Source organism: Lithobates pipiens, unplaced genomic scaffold (assembly GCF_037356315.1).
Source record: "Lithobates pipiens isolate NorthernLeopardFrog02 unplaced genomic scaffold, aLitPip1_a1.2 Scaffold_19, whole genome shotgun sequence".
NCBI lineage: Eukaryota > Metazoa > Chordata > Amphibia > Anura > Ranidae > Lithobates > Lithobates pipiens.
Window position 1 is genome coordinate 520,755,893 of NW_027507764.1, and position 12,234 is coordinate 520,768,126.

The following is a 12,234-nucleotide window of genomic DNA, read 5'->3' on the forward strand; positions in this document are numbered from 1 at the left end:
CTTCGGGAATTCCAGATATACGGGATACTTCTTGAAATCAGAGGCCATGGGGGTCGAAGTCCGCCCGCAAACGTTACTAGACTTGTAGTCCAATTTTCGATTTAAATGGACCCATACAGCCCTTAAGTACTTAGGTACTTACATTCCACAGGACAACGCGCATACGTTTATGTTGAACTTCCCCCCACCCCTTGTCACTAAGATCCGCAGTTTGCTTCACGGGTGGCATTCTGGCCTCCATTCCTGGTTCAGGAGATGCAATCTCATTAAAATGAACATACTCCCTAAATTTACCTATCTTTTCCAAGCTCTCCCGATCCAGATTCCAGTCCCGTTTTTTAAGCAAGCTCAATCCCTGCTCACTCAATTTAACTGGGCCCACAAAAATCCCAGACTTAAGTGGTCACAGCTGACATTGTCTAAACAACAGGGAGGGTTGGTTCTCCCTGACTTGCGATGCTACTACCTGGCCTCCCATCTGGGACGTGTATTGGACTGGAATGGAAACAAACTTTCTAAGCTCTGGGTGCTACTAGGACAATCTCACTCCCAAATTCCGCTAAGAAGCACCATGTGGTGCTATAAGGATTTACCCACAGAATTGACGTCATATTCCACTATAGGGGCTTCATTGAAAGTCAGTCACCTGATCGCTACCCAAAACACACTCACGTCTTTGACTTCCCCCCTATTCCCTATACGTGGCCATCCGAACTTGGAACCGGGGACCCACTTAGAAATTCCAACCTAGACCATGCGTCTAAATTCGTCATTGATGGAAAATGACCTTCTTTCTCAACCCTAACAGATCCGACAGGGCTTTTCCAAATGCCTTTTTGGAGAGCGGCGCAACAACATCATTTTTTCCATTCCATCCCCAATACTCAAACTTTCGCACGCCCTCAGACGGAGTTTGAGGCTCTATGCAGGAGCGAAGGCCCTTTGGTCCACATTCTCTCTCAAACAGATCACCCACACTTAACCTGCCTGTCCAACTGGGAAAAGGACCTTAATTGCTCGTTTTCCCCAGCACAGAGACAACGCATTATCACTTTGGCTCTCAAAACCTCGCTGTGCACGAAGATACAGGAGACAAATTTTAAACTTCTCACCAGGTGGTATTTGACACCATCAAAGCTGCATAAATAATTCCCCTCTTCCTCGAACATATGCTGGAGGTGTGGAGAAGAAGAGGGCACGTTGATCCACATTTTTTGGTCCTGCCCCAGCTTGGTGGACTTCTGGACAGAGATCCGATGCATAACACAAAAATAAACAGACTCTCCATCCCGGAAGAGGCTGCATTCTTTCTCTTGCACCATTGACAGATTCCCATTAAGAAGTACAAAAAAATAAATTTTACGGCATGTGATAAATGTGGCGAAATCCTGCATCCCTCTCTATTGGAAAAAATGTTCCCCCCCTTTCATTACTCACTGGCTTAGGAAAATAGAGGACATTAAAAAAAATGGAGGACTTGATCCTCACATCACAAGGTAAACAAGAATTTTTTAAACAAACCTGGGACATCTGGAATACCTTTATATTCTCGCTGGAAGGATGTCGCCTGCTATCACCTTAATGCTCTGAGCTTTCCTTGACTGGCCCCTTGGACAGTGGCTGCCATTGTGTCTCGTCCCCTCTTCTCCTTTCCTGATCTTTCACCCCTTCTCTTTTCTGCCTTCCTCCCCTATCTCTCACCCCCTCCACCCACTCTCTCTTTTGGAAAAAGTGGAAAATTGGGAATGACGGCCCCACCCCCCCCCCCTCTGGATGGATTATGCCGGAGGGACCTGGGGTTTGTGTGACCCTGGATCTTGGTACAGTACTTTATCCGTGCCTTGAATCATTATGATTGATGGAAGGCAGACTCACAGTTGCGAATATACCTGTATCAAGTATTGTTCAGCTGCTTTTTGCTCTGTATTTCTCTGTTGCATTATGTACTCGGGGGACCGTCTTCCCCTGTTTGGAGAAAAAATTATATTTGAAAAAAAAAAGAAGCCTACGACACCTGGTATTCCCAGGCGGTCTGCCATCCAGGCATTAACCAGGCCCGACCCTGCTTAGCCTCCAAGATCAGACGAGATGGAACACATTCAGGGGGATGTGGCCGTAGCCAATAACTTCAGGCACTCTCAACTCTCTTGACAAACGCCAAGATGGTCACCTTGGGAAAGAAACAAAAAAAAAACAAGTCAACACCAACAACATAAAAAGAAGTCTACAGCACCTAGTATTCCCAGGTGGTCTCTCATCCAGGTATTAACAAGGCCCGACCCTGTTTAGTCTCTGAGATCAGACGAGATCTGGTGCTTTCAGGGTTATGTGGCCATAGGCAAGCTCTTCAGGCACTCTCAACCCTCTTGACAAACACCAAGATGGTCACCTTGGTAAACAAACAAAACAAAAACAAGTCAACGCCAACAACATAAAAAGAAGCCTACAGCACCTAGTATTCCCAGGTTGTCTCCAATCCAGGTACTAGCAAGGCCCAACCCTGTTTAGCCTCTGAGATCAGAGGAGATCGGGCGCTTTCAGGGTTATTTGCCCATATGCAATCTCTTTGGGCACTCTCAACCCTCTTGACAAATGCCAAGATAGTCACCTTGAGATACAAGCGAAAAAAGACAGGTCAATGTCAACAACATAAAAAGAAGAATACGGCACCTGGTATTCCAACGCCATCTCCCATCCAGGTACTAACTAGGCCCAACCCTTCTTAGCCTCAGAGATAAGAAGAGCTAGGGCTTTTTCAGGGTGATGCTGCTGTAAGCGATCTCTTTGGGCACTCTCAACCCTCTTGACAAATGCCAAGATGGTCACCTTGGGAAACAAGCGGAAAAAAACAAACGAATCAACGCCAACAACATAAAAAGAAGCCTACAATAACTGGTATTCCCAGGTGGTCTCCCATCCAGGTACTAACCAGGCCTGACTATTCTTAGCCTCCAAGATCAGACAAGATTGGGTGCTTTCAGAGTGATGTGGCCAACAACATAAAAAGAAGCCTACAGCACCTAGTATTCCCAGGCGGTCTCCCATCCAGGTATTAACAAGGCACGACCCTTTCTAGCCTCTGAGATCAGAGGAGATTGGGTGCTTTCAGGGTGATGTGCCCATAGGCAATCTCTTTGGGCACTCTCATCCCTCTTGAAAAATGCCAAGATAGTCACCCTGGGAAACAAGCGAAAAAAAACAGGTCAACGCCAACAACATGAAAAGAAGAATACGGCACCTGGTATTCCAAGGCCATCTCCCATTCAAGTACTAACTAGGCCCAACCCTTCTTAGCCTCCGAGATCAGAAGAGATAGGGTGCTTTCAGGGTGATGCTGCTGTAAGCGATCTCTTTAAGCACTCTCTACCCTCTTGACAAATGCCAAGATGATCACTTTGGGAAACAAGCGAAAAAAAACAGGTCAACACCAACAACATAAAAAGAAGCCTGCGGCATCTGGAAAACCCAGGCGGTCTCCCATCCAGGTACAAACCAGGCCCAACCCTGCTTAGCCTCTGAGACCAGACGAGATTGGGTGCTTTAAGGGTGTTGTGGCCGTAGGCAATTTCTTTGTGCACTCTCAACCCTCTTGACAAATGGAAAAAAGGGAAAAAACACAGGTCAACGCCGACAACATAATGAGAAGCCTACGGCACCTGGTATTCCCAGGCTGTCTCCCGTCCAGGTACTAACCAGGCCCATCGCTGCTTAGCCTCCAAGATCAGATGAGATTGGGCTCTCTCAGGGTGATTTGGCCGTAGGCACTCTCTTTGGGCACTCTGAAGCCTCTTGACAAAGGCCAAAATGCTCACCTTGGGAAAAAAGCTAAAAAAAACAGGTCAAAGCCAACAACATAAAAAGAAGTCTACGGCATCCGGTATTCCCAATCAAGACACTAACCAGGCCAGATCCTTCTATGGCACCTGGTCTTCCCAGGCAGTCTCCCATCCAGGTACTAACCAGGCCTGACACTGCTTAGCCTCTGAAATCAGACGAGATCGGGTGCTTTCAGGGTGATGTGGCCGTAAGCATTCTCTTCAAGACACGCCCAACCCTCTTGACAAACGCCAAGATGGTCGCCTTCAGAAACAAGCGAAAAAAACAGGTCAAAGCCAACAACATAAAAAGAAGCCTATGGCACCTGGTATTCCCAGGCGGTCTCCCATCCAGCTACTAACCAGGCCTGACACTGTTTAGCCTCCGAGATCAGACGAGATTGGACGCTTTCAGGGTGATGGGGCCGTAGGAGATCTCTTCGGGCACTCTCAACCCTCTTGACAAATGCCAAGATGGTCACCTTGGGAAACAAGTGAAAAAAAAAAAACAGGTCAAGGTCAATAACATAAAAAGAAGCATACGGCACCTGTTATTCCCAGACGTTCTCCTATCCTGGTATTAACCAGGCCCAACACGGCTTAGCCTCCGAGATCAGACAAGATCGGGTGTTTTCAGGGTGATGGGGCCGTAGGTGATCTCTTTAGGCACTCTCGACCCTCTTTTTAAAAGCCAAGATGGTCACCTTGGGAAACAAGCGAAAATAAACAGGTCAACACCAACAACATAAAAAGAAGCCTACGGCACCTGGTATTCACAGATGGTCTCCCATACAGGTATTAACCAGGCCGTACACTGCTAGGCCTCTGAGATCAGATGAGATTGTGCGCTTTCAGGGTGATGTGGCCATAGGTGTTCTATTCAGACACTCTCAACCCTCTTGACAAATGCCAAGATGGTCATCTTGGGAAAAAAGTGAAAAAAAAACAGGTCAACGCCAACAACATAGACCCTGGCGGTCTCCCATCTGACCCTGACCCTGACCCTGCTTAGCCTCTGAGATCGGGCGCTTTCAGGGTGATGTGGCCTTAGGCGAATGCTTCGGGACATACTCAAAACTCTTGACAGATGCTAAAATGGTCACCTTGGGAAACAAGCGAAAAAAAAACAGGTCAAAGCCAACAATATAAAAAGATTCCTACGGCACCTGTAATTAGGTACTATCCAGACCGGACCCTGCTTAGCCTCCGAGATCAGATGAGATCGGGCGCTTTCAGGGTGATGTGGCCGTAGGAGATTTCTTCGGGCTCTCTCAGCCCTCTTGACAAATGCCAAGATGGTCACCTTGGGAAACAAGCGGAAAAAAAAATGTCAACGCCAACAGCATAAAAAGAAGCCTACGGCACCTGGTATTCCCAGTCGGTCTCCCATCCAGTTACTAATCAGGCCCGACAATGCTTAACCTCTGAGATCAGACAAGATCGGGCACTTTCAGGGTGATTTGGCCGTAGGCACTTTCTTTGGGCACTCTCACCCTCTTGACAAACGCCAAGATGGTCATCTTGGGAAACAAGTGAAAAAAAACAGGTCAACGCCAACAACATAAAAAATAGAATTTTTATATACAGCTTACCTGTAAAATCCTTTTCTTGAGAGTACATCACGGGACACAGGAGCTTCATTACATAGTGGGTTATATAGGCACCTCTGGTGATTGGACACTGGTTAACCCCCAATTAAGGAGAATTCCTCCCCTATATTACCCCTCCCATATGGGAGGCACCTCAGTTTTGTAGCAAAGCAATAGGAAACCACGTAAAACCCAAGAGGGGTGGGAGCCCTGTGTCCCGTGATGTACTCTCAAGAAAAGGATTTTACAGGTAAGCTGTGTATAAAAATCCTATTTTCTTGATCATACATCAGGGGACACAGGAGCTTCATTACATAGTGGGATGTCCCAAAGCAATGCTCAGATTGAGGGGAGGGAGACACAGATCATAATATATAGACCGCCAAGGACCGGAGGACCTAAACTGCAGCCTGCAGTACACTGCGCCCAAAGGCGATATCCTCTTGCCCTCTGACATCCACCTGATAGAATCTGGTGAATATGTGGACTGATGACCAAGTTGCAGCCTTACAGATCTGAGCCAGGGAGGCCTGGTGATGCACTGCCCAAGAAGCACTTACAGCCCTAGTTGAGTGTGCTTTTACTTGAAAAGGAGGGATCTTCCCTTTAACACTATAGGCCTGAGAAATAATCTGTCTAATCCACCATGAGAGAGTGGATTTTGATGCCACCTGACCCTTCCTAGGGCCTTCCGGCAAAATAAATAAGCAATCAGTTTTCCTTATCTGTGCAGTTGCCTGAAGATAAATACTGATTGCCCTTACCACATCCAAAGTGTGCAAAGATTCTTCTTCTGCAGACTGTGGGTCCAGAAAAAAGGATGGTAGGCTTACATCTTGATTCAAATGGAATCCTGAAACCACCTTAGGCAGAAAGGACCTGTTGGGACGCATTACCACCAGGTCCTTATGAATAATTAGATACGGTTCTTTACTGGAGAGAGCTGCTAGTTCTGACACTCTTCTAGCCGTGGATATGGCTACCAAGAAAACCAATTTTTTAGTCAAAAGAACTAACGAAGCCTGATGCAAAGGTTCAAAAGGTTGCCCCTGCAAAGCTGAGAGAACCAAATTCAGATCCCATGGGCATACCGGAGGTTTGACTGGCGGCCTTATCCGCATAGCCCCCTGGATGAAAGCCCGCACCAGGGAATGTGATGCAAGTGGTTTCTGAAAAAACACTGACAAGGCCGAAATATGCACCTTGATAGTGCTTATGGCCAAATTCATTTCTAGGCCTGACTGGAGGAAGGCCAAGATCCTGCTAATGACATACTTTCTAGGATGACATTCCCTGAGTTCACAACAGGAAACATATGCCCTCCAGATTTTGTAGTAAATAAGCCTGGAGGCCGGCTTTCTGGCATTGACCAGAGTAGAAAGGACTGGCCCCGAAAGCCCACGGTCTCTCAGAATGTGGGTCTCAGCAGCCAAACCGTCAAATTCAGACTGTGTAAAAGCAGCATGGTAAATTGGACCCTGTGAGAGCAGATCTGGCCGGAGAGGGAGGATCCATGGCCTGCCTACTGCCAACTTCTAAGATTGCCCGTAGGCAATCCCTTCAGGCACTTTCAACCCTCTTGACAAACGCCAAGATGGTCACCTTGGGAATCAAGCAACAACTTAAAAAAAAAGCCTATGGCATTGAGAAATCCCAGGCGGTCTCCCATCCAGGTACTAACCAGGTCCCAACCCTGCTTAGCCTCTGAGATCAAATGAGATTGGGCTCCTTCAGGGTGATGCAGCCATAGTAGATTTTTTTCAGGCACGCTCAACCCTCTTGACAAACGCCAAGATGGTCACCTTGGGAAGCAAACAAAAAATCAAGTCAACGCCAACAACATAAAAAGAAGCCTACAGCACCTAGTATTCCCAGGCGGTCTCCCATCCAGGTATTAACAAGGCACGACCCTTTCTAGCCTCTGAGATCAGAGGAGATTGGGTGCTTTCAGGGTGATGTGCCCATAGGCAATCTCTTTGGGCACTCTCATCCCTCTTGAAAAATGCCAAGATAGTCACCCTGGGAAACAAGCGAAAAAAAAAAGGTCAACGCCAACAACATGAAAAGAAGAATACGGCACCTGGTATTCCAAGGCCGTCTCCCATTCAAGTACTAACTAGGCCCAACCCTTCTTAGCCTCCGAGATCAGAAGAGATAGGGTGCTTTCAGGGTGATGCTGCTGTAAGCGATCTCTTTAAGCACTCTCTACCCTCTTGACAAATGCCAAGATGATCACTTTGGGAAACAAGCGAAAAAAAACAGGTCAACACCAACAACATAAAAAGAAGCCTGCGGCATCTGGAAAACCCAGGCGGTCTCCCATCCAGGTACAAACCAGGCCCAACCCTGCTTAGCCTCTGAGACCAGACGAGATTGGGTGCTTTAAGGGTGTTGTGGCCGTAGGCAATTTCTTTGTGCACTCTCAACCCTCTTGACAAATGGCAAGATGGTCACCTTGGGAAAAAAGGGAAAAAACACAGGTCAACGCCGACAACATAATGAGAAGCCTACGGCACCTGGTATTCCCAGGCTGTCTCCCGTCCAGGTACTAACCAGGCCCATCGCTGCTTAGCCTCCGAGATCAGATGAGATTGGGCTCTCTCAGGGTGATTTGGCTGTAGGCACTCTCTTTGGGCACTCTGAAGCCTCTTGACAAAGGCCAAGATGCTCACCTTGGGAAAAAAGCTAAAAAAAACAGGTCAAAGCCAACAACATAAAAAGAAGTCTACGGCATCCGGTATTCCCAATCAAGACACTAACCAGGCCAGATCCTTCTATGGCACCTGGTCTTCCCAGGCAGTCTCCCATCCAGGTACTAACCAGGCCTGACACTGCTTAGCCTCTGAAATCAGACGAGATCGGGTGCTTTCAGGGTGATGTGGCCGTAAGCATTCTCTTCAAGACACGCCCAACCCTCTTGACAAACGCCAAGATGGTCGCCTTCAGAAACAAGCGAAAAAAACAGGTCAAAGCCAACAACATAAAAAGAAGCCTATGGCACCTGGTATTCCCAGGCGGTCTCCCATCCAGGTACTAACCAGGCCTGACACTGTTTAGCCTCCGAGATCAGACGAGATTGGACGCTTTCAGGGTGATGGGGCCGTAGGTGATCTCTTCGGGCACTCTCAACCCTCTTGACAAATGCCAAGATGGTCACCTTGGGAAACAAGTGAAAAAAAAAAAACAGGTCAAGGTCAATAACATAAAAAGAAGCCTACGGCACCTGTTATTCCCAGACGTTCTCCTATCCTGGTATTAACCAGGCCCAACACGGCTTAGCCTCCGAGATCAGACAAGATCGGGTGTTTTCAGGGTGATGGGGCCGTAGGTGATCTCTTTAGGCACTCTCGACCCTCTTTTTAAAAGCCAAGATGGTCACCTTGGGAAACAAGCGAAAATAAACAGGTCAACACCAACAACATAAAAAGAAGCCTACGGCACCTGGTATTCACAGATGGTCTCCCATACAGGTATTAACCAGGCCATACACTGCTAGGCCTCTGAGATCAGATGAGATTGTGCGCTTTCAGGGTGATGTGGCCATAGGTGTTCTATTCAGACACTCTCAACCCTCTTGACAAATGCCAAGATGGTCATCTTGGGAAAAAAGTGAAAAAAAAACAGGTCAACGCCAACAACATAGACCCTGGCGGTCTCCCATCTGACCCTGACCCTGCTTAGCCTCTGAGATCGGGCGCTTTCAGGGTGATGTGGCCTTAGGCGAACGCTTCGGGACATACTCAAAACTCTTGACAGATGCTAAAATGGTCACCTTGGGAAACAAGCGGAAAAAAAACAGGTCAAAGCCAACAATATAAAAAGATTCCTACGGCACCTGTAATTAGGTACTATCCAGACCGGACCCTGCTTAGCCTCCGAGATCAGATGAGATCGGGCGCTTTCAGGGTGATGTGGCCGTAGGAGATTTCTTCGGGCTCTCTCAGCCCTCTTGACAAACGCCAAGATGGTCATCTTGGGAAACAAGTGAAAAAAAACAGGTCAACGCCAACAACATAAAAAATAGAATTTTTATATACAGCTTACCTGTAAAATCCTTTTCTTGAGAGTACATCACGGGACACAGGAGCTTCATTACATAGTGGGTTATATAGGCACCTCTGGTGATTGGACACTGGTTAACCCCCAATTAAGGAGAATTCCTCCCCTATATAACCCCTCCCATATGGGAGGCACCTCAGTTTTGTAGCAAAGCAATAGGAAACCACGTAAAACCCAAGAGGGGTGGGAGCCCTGTGTCCCGTGATGTACTCTCAAGAAAAGGATTTTACAGGTAAGCTGTGTATAAAAATCCTATTTTCTTGATCATACATCAGGGGACACAGGAGCTTCATTACATAGTGGGATGTCCCAAAGCAATGCTCAGATTGAGGGGAGGGAGACACAGATCATAATATATAGACCGCCAAGGACCGGAGGACCTAAACTGCAGCCTGCAGTACACTGCGCCCAAAGGTGATATCCTCTTGCCCTCTGACATCCACCTGATAGAATCTGGTGAATATGTGGACTGATGACCAAGTTGCAGCCTTACAGATCTGAGCCAGGGAGGCCTGGTGATGCACTGCCCAAGAAGCACTTACAGCCCTAGTTGAGTGCGCTTTCACTTGAAAAGGAGGGATCTTCCCTTTAACACTATAGGCCTGAGAAATAATCTGTCTAATCCACCATGAGAGAGTGGATTTTGATGCCACCTGACCCTTCCTAGGGCCTTCCGGCAAAATAAATAAGCAATCAGTTTTCCTTATCTGTGCAGTTGCCTGAAGATAGATACTGATTGCCCTTACCACATCCAAAGTGTGCAAAGATTCTTCTTCTGCAGACTGTGGGTCCAGAAAAAAGGATGGTAGGCTTACATCTTGATTCAAATGGAATCCTGAAACCACCTTAGGCAGAAAGGACCTGTTGGGACGCATTACCACCAGGTCCTTATGAATAATTAGATACGGTTCTTTACTGGAGAGAGCTGCTAGTTCTGACACTCTTCTAGCCGTGGATATGGCTACCAAGAAAAACAATTTTTTAGTCAAAAGAACTAACGAAGCCTGATGCAAAGGTTCAAAAGGTTGCCCCTGCAAAGCTGAGAGAACCAAATTCAGATCCCATGGGCATACCGGAGGTTTGACTGGCGGCCTTATCCGCATAGCCCCCTGGATGAAAGCCCGCACCAGGGAATGTGATGCAAGTGGTTTCTGAAAAAACACTGACAAGGCCGAAATATGCACCTTGATAGTGCTTATGGCCAAATTCATTTCTAGGCCTGACTGGAGGAAGGCCAAGATCCTGCTAATGACATACTTTCTAGGATGACATTCCCTGAGTTCACAACAGGAAACATATGCCCTCCAGATTTTGTAGTAAATAAGCCTGGAGGCCGGCTTTCTGGCATTGACCAGAGTAGAAAGGACTGGCCCCGAAAGCCCACGGTCTCTCAGAATGTGGGTCTCAGCAGCCAAACCGTCAAATTCAGACTGTGTAAAGCAGCATGGTAAATTGGACCCTGTGAGAGCAGATCTGGCCGGAGAGGGAGGATCCACGGCCTGCCTACTGCCAACTTCATGATCTCTGCGTACCACGGTCGCCTGGGCCAAGCCGGGGCTACCAAAAGAAGCAACTTTGTTTCCCTCTAGACTCTTCCCAGGAACCGCGACAGAAGCGGGCACGGGGGGAAGGCATAAATCAAATTGTACTGATCCCAGGGAACTGTCAGAGCATCCGACCCCTGAGCGAGTGTATCTCTTGTCCTTGACACGAATTTGTCCAGTTTTCTGTTGAACCTGGACGCAAACAGATCTACGTCTGGAGTACCCCACCTGCGACATATGTTCCAAAACACGTCGGGGTGCAGAGCCCATTCTCCTAGGCACAACTGCTGGCGGCGCAGAAAATCTGTCTGCCAATTTTCCACTCCTGGAATGAAGACTGCAGAAAGGCATGGAACATGCCTTTCTGCCCAGACAAGTATACGATTCACCTCTTTTTGCGCAACCAGACTTCTGGTACCGCCCTGGTGATTGATATAGGCCACTGCTGTGGCATTGTCGGACTGAACCCGAACAGGTCTGAAAGACCAGTTTATGAGAGCCATATAAACTGCCCGGATCTCCAAGACATTTATGGGCAATAGCTTCTCGATCGCAGACCATTTCCACTGCGAGCACGTCTCCTCCAACACTGCTCCCCAGCCTGTCAGGCTGCCATTTGTCATAATAATCTTCCATGGAAGAGGAAGAAAAGTTTTGCCTTTCAGCAAATTCTCGGTTTGTAACGAGACTCTTAGACTCGTTAGACGAGACTCTTGCGTGTCCCTGGGGATAGACGCATAGGAAGATCCAAGGACTGGGGCTTCCTGTTCCAAGCCGCAAGGATGAATCTTTGCAGAGGCCTTGAGTGGAACTGGGCGAATGGAACGGCCTCGAAGGAGGCGACCATTTTCCCAAAGAGTCTCATGCACAACCGAATGGGGGAAGATCTTCTGCCCAGAATTAGACGCACCAGATCCCCAATGGCCAAGGCTTTTGGCCTTGGTAGAAACACCTTGCCCTGAGCAGTGTCGATAACCATACCCAGGTATTCCAACCTGGTAGCAGGCTGTAGGGACGACTTTTCTAGGTTTATAATCCAACCTAGGCGTTCCAGCTGTTCTAGCGTTCTGGTAACACTGTGGTTCAGGAGCGCTACTGTTTTCTCTATGAGAAGCAAATCGTCTAGATAAGCCATGACGGCTATACCCTGAGCTCTTAGGTTTGCCAAGAAAGGGTCCAGAATCTTTGTGAAGACTCGAGGGGCCGTAGCTAGCCCGAACGGCAAGG

At 47.8% G+C, this 12,234-nt stretch overlaps 11 pseudogenes; all 11 read right to left on the reverse strand.

The window, feature by feature from the left end:
* Window positions 1-2,002: 2,002 nt before the first annotated feature.
* Window positions 2,003-2,121, reverse strand: LOC143999548 (5S ribosomal RNA; annotated as a pseudogene).
* A 100-nt stretch (window positions 2,122-2,221) lies between these two features.
* LOC143999336 (5S ribosomal RNA) lies at window positions 2,222-2,340 on the reverse strand (annotated as a pseudogene).
* A 100-nt stretch (window positions 2,341-2,440) lies between these two features.
* On the reverse strand, window positions 2,441-2,559 carry LOC143999078 (5S ribosomal RNA; annotated as a pseudogene).
* A 1,085-nt stretch (window positions 2,560-3,644) lies between these two features.
* LOC144000020 (5S ribosomal RNA) lies at window positions 3,645-3,763 on the reverse strand (annotated as a pseudogene).
* A 148-nt stretch (window positions 3,764-3,911) lies between these two features.
* On the reverse strand, window positions 3,912-4,030 carry LOC143999040 (5S ribosomal RNA; annotated as a pseudogene).
* A 99-nt stretch (window positions 4,031-4,129) lies between these two features.
* LOC143999109 (5S ribosomal RNA) lies at window positions 4,130-4,248 on the reverse strand (annotated as a pseudogene).
* A 920-nt stretch (window positions 4,249-5,168) lies between these two features.
* LOC143998445 (5S ribosomal RNA) lies at window positions 5,169-5,287 on the reverse strand (annotated as a pseudogene).
* A 2,621-nt stretch (window positions 5,288-7,908) lies between these two features.
* LOC143998791 (5S ribosomal RNA) lies at window positions 7,909-8,027 on the reverse strand (annotated as a pseudogene).
* A 148-nt stretch (window positions 8,028-8,175) lies between these two features.
* LOC143999042 (5S ribosomal RNA) lies at window positions 8,176-8,294 on the reverse strand (annotated as a pseudogene).
* A 99-nt stretch (window positions 8,295-8,393) lies between these two features.
* LOC143998650 (5S ribosomal RNA) lies at window positions 8,394-8,512 on the reverse strand (annotated as a pseudogene).
* Window positions 8,513-8,615: 103 nt separating this feature from the next.
* LOC143999282 (5S ribosomal RNA) lies at window positions 8,616-8,734 on the reverse strand (annotated as a pseudogene).
* Between the last annotated feature and the right edge of the window lie 3,500 nt (window positions 8,735-12,234).